This window comes from Tamandua tetradactyla, chromosome 6 (genome assembly GCF_023851605.1).
Source record: "Tamandua tetradactyla isolate mTamTet1 chromosome 6, mTamTet1.pri, whole genome shotgun sequence".
Lineage (NCBI taxonomy): Eukaryota > Metazoa > Chordata > Mammalia > Pilosa > Myrmecophagidae > Tamandua > Tamandua tetradactyla.
In genome coordinates this window covers 153826777-153830961 of record NC_135332.1, presented here as the reverse complement: position 1 = coordinate 153830961, position 4185 = coordinate 153826777, and the positions used below count along the sequence as shown (strand labels likewise).

Below are 4185 nucleotides of genomic sequence, written 5' to 3'. Positions count from 1 at the left end.
TTAGTTCCCTCCCTCCTCAGTATCTCCTTCATTTCCCTGGTTTTCTGATATCCACTGAGACAGATTATCTCTAAGTGATTGCATGATCAGGATGCTATCTTTATAAGATATTTCATTCAGTGTATCTGATTCAGCATCGCCTCATCAAATGCCGTTTTTGCCAAGCTGCAGGCTTTTTGAGGAGAATTTAGAATCTCATAGTAAAAGACTGAGAGATTAAGTGCCAGGCTAAGTTGAACTGGGTGTGCAGGCTGCATGTCTTTCTTACTAATTTCTAATGCTTCCTGGTAAGCCTACTCGGGGTTGGACACAGTGGCTTGTTAACTGCCTCCAGATGCCACCTCAGAAAAATATCTAAGATAATCTTTCATTTTCCAGTAGAACACCTCACTTTGTGGTTGTGTAGCATTGGGAATGAGATATTTGTTCAACAGCTCCAGAACATCATTGCAGATGTCCTGTAGTTCCATCTTTATCTTCTCACAGAACTCTGCCCATCTGCTGCTGCTTCTCATTCCTCCCAGTTTTCTGTTCATTGCTGGAGATGACATGCCAGGAAGAGTGCTGGCACCTACCACGTTCTTGTAGGTGACAGAGGTTTCTCTCTTCATTGGAGAGTTCATGCCCCTGCTCCATGACATCCTGTATGACTGCAGCCATGTCATCATCGTGCTCAGCCTGCTCGGCAAGTTTTGCTTTCTGTGCCAGCTCGCTTTTAAACATGGTCACTCCGTGGAGGACTGCTGGAGGCAAAGGCTCTGACAGGAGAAGCTCAGAGAGCTGTGGCGGCTTCCTTCCCAAGTCTGCTCCTTGGACAAAGATGGCTGCAGTGTCAGTGGCAGCAGCTACCCTGGCTTAGGAATCAATGGTGGTGGTGGCAACATCTCCTGCCAACTATTTTTGACAAGATGGTTGAGTCCACTCAACAGTGACCGAATAGCCTCTTCAACAAATGGTGCTAGGAGAAATGGGTACCCATATCCCAAAGAATGAAAAAGGAATACTATCTCATACCTTATTTAAAAATTAACTCAAAATGGATAAAAAATCTAAACATTAGAGCTAAGACTATAAAACACTTAGAAGAAAATTTAAGGAAATAGCTTAAAGATCTATAGTAGGAGGTGATTTCCTGGCCTTATACTCAAAGCCCAAGCAATGCAAGTAAGAAATTGATAAATAGAATCTCCTCAAAATTGAGTGCTTCTGTGCAAAGAACTTTGTCAAAAAAAAGTATAAAGGCAGCTTATGTAATTGGAGACAATATTTGGAAACCATGTATCAGATAAGGGTTTAATATCCAGAATATATAAAGAAATCCTACAACTCAACAACAAAAAGACAAGCAAGCCAATTAAAAAAATAGGCAAGCGACATGGACACTTTTCCAAAGAGGAAATATAAGTGGTGAAAAAAGCATTTAAAGATGTTCAACTTCACTAGCCATGAGGGAAATGCAAATAAAACCACAACGAGATACCATTTTATACTTACTAGATTGGATATTATTAAAAAAAACAAAACAAAACAAAAAACCCAGGTACAAGTACTGGAGAAGATGTGCAGAAAGAGGTATACTTATTCACCGTTGGTGGGAGTGGAAATGGTGCAGCTGCTCTTTAAGGCAGTTTAGTGGTTCCTCAGGAGACTAAGTATAGAATTGCCATATGATCTGGCAATCCTGATAGGGATTGTCCTGGTTTGAATTTATTATGTACCCCAAAAAGCAATGTTTTACTTCTGATTCAATCTTGTGGAGGTAGCCATTTCTTTTCATCTTGACTTAATAATGTAGGTTGGACTCTTTTGATTAGATTACCTCCATGGAGATGTGACACACTCAATTGTGGGCATTAACATTAAGTAAATGGAGACTCTACCCATTCCAGGTGGGTCTTGGTTAGTTTACTGGAATCCTTTAAAAGATGAAACATTTTGGAGAGAGACAGAAATGACAGAAAACACAGAAGCTTCAGCGCTGACAGAAACTTTACAGCAGAGCTGGCACAGATGTGATACATGGAGAATAGAGACATGGATATTTGGAGATGCTTGCAGCCCAGCAGATACTGCCATGAGATGTTAAACAAGCCAGAACCTGGAGAGAACCAAGAAAATCCAAGAGATGAGAGCCAGCCCTGGAGAAGCAAAGTGAGAACCACCCAACATGGATGGAGACTGAAAGCAATGGAAGCCAGGAGCAAGAGACTAGCAGATGCCAGCCACGTGACTTCCCAGTTGACAGAGGGGTTTCTGACCCACCACCCTTTCTTGAGTGGAGGTAACCTCTTGTTGATGGCTTAATTTGGGCACTGCCACTTCCTTAAAAATGTAAATTTGTGACTTATTAAATTTCCCTTTATAAAAGCCATTCCAGTTCTGATATATCGCATTCTGGCAGCTATCAAACTAACATAGTTATACATTTAGAAGAACTTAAAGCAGGGACATGAATAGGCGTTTTCCTACTGATATTTATAGTGCCATTATTCATGATTGCCAGTAGATGGGAACAGTCCACATGGTCTTCAGGTGATATGTGAATAAACAGACTGTGGCGTATACATATAAGAAAATATTATGCAGCTGCAAGAATGAGTGAGGCCGTTATGCATGCAACAATGTGGATGAACCTTGAAGACATTATGCTGAGCAAAATTAACCAGAAGCAAAAGGACAAATACAGTATGGTTTCACTAATATGAACTAACAATAATGAGCAAACTCAGAATTAAACTCAACACCACAGGTTATCAGGAGATAGAAAGGAGGTAGAGATTGGGCAATTGATGCTTAAGGAGTACAGAATGTCTAACAAAGTTGATTGTAAAGGTTCAGAAATAGATATCTCAATACTGTGTGATGGTAGCACAATCCTGCAAGTGTAAGTAACAGAGCTGAGTGTGAATGTGATTGAAATAGGAAGGCCAAGATTGGGTATGTCACCAGAAGGAAAGCTATCAGAAAAAACTGGAAGTGTATAATTAGCAAAACCTAGGGTGGAAGATGGTGGTGGTTAATTGTACAAATATAAGAAAGTTCTTACATGAACTAGAACAAATGTACATCACCATTGCAAGGTGTGAATAAGAGGGTGGTCTATGGGAAAATATATAATTAATGAAAACTAAGGTATATAATTGACATAATACTCTAATATTCTTTCAATAATTGTAACAAAGGCACTATAACAAAGCTAAATGTCAATAATAGAGGGATATAAAGGGTATGGTTTTTTTTTATTTTCAGAAGAAATGGGATGGGTCTCGTATTGACTATGTAGTGAATGCATAACTGTGATTATACCAAGAACCATTAACTATAGGATTATAGTTACTTATTATACTATATTATATATATATAATTATATATCTATGCTATGTGAATAAAACTGCTGTTTCAGATTGCTAATGTTGCCAGAATGCAATATACCAGAAATGGATCGGCTTTTATAAAGGGGATTTATAAGTTATAAGTTACAATTCTAAGGCCATGAAAATGTCCAAATTAAGAAACCAACAAGAGGATACCTTTTGGGGGGGAAAGGCACCTGGCATCTGGAACACCCCTGTCAGCTGGGAAGGCATATGGCTGGCATCTGCTGATCCTTGCTCTTGCTTTGTTGCTTTCAACTTCTGATTCCAGTGGCTCTTTCTCTCTCTCTCAGCATCTGTAGATCTTTCTTAGCTTCCCAAGGCAAACTCAATTTCATTTCTTAGTTTAGCATCTCCTGGGGCATTTCTCTCTGCATCTCCAAATGTCTGCATCTGAACTTTCTCCAAAATGTTTCCCTCTTAAAGGATCCAGTAAGTTGATTAAGACCCACCTTAATGGTTGGGGTCACATCTCCATGGAAACAGCCTAATCAAGATGTCCCATCTAACACAAAAGGATAGATACTGTATAACTCTACTTTTATGACTATGGTAAAGGTGGCTGAAGGAGGCACTGCTGAGAAGTAGATTGGCAAATGATGGTGTATACATATGATTAAATATTGTGCTGCGACAAAAAGGAACAAAGTTGTGAGGCATGCGACATTGTAAATGAACCTGTAGGACATTTGGTGAGGCAAAGTAAGCCAGAAACAATTACTGTATGGTCTCATTTAGAAAATGCTTATAAGAAAACAGGGCTCTAGATTGTAAGCTCTTGTAGCAGTCATATTTCATCTGGAATGTTAAT

The 4185-nt window shown here is 39.3% G+C and overlaps 1 pseudogene; it reads right to left on the bottom strand.

The window, feature by feature from the left end:
• LOC143686442 (14-3-3 protein beta/alpha pseudogene) lies at positions 1 to 723 on the bottom strand (annotated as a pseudogene).
• Between the last annotated feature and the right edge of the window lie 3462 nt (positions 724 to 4185).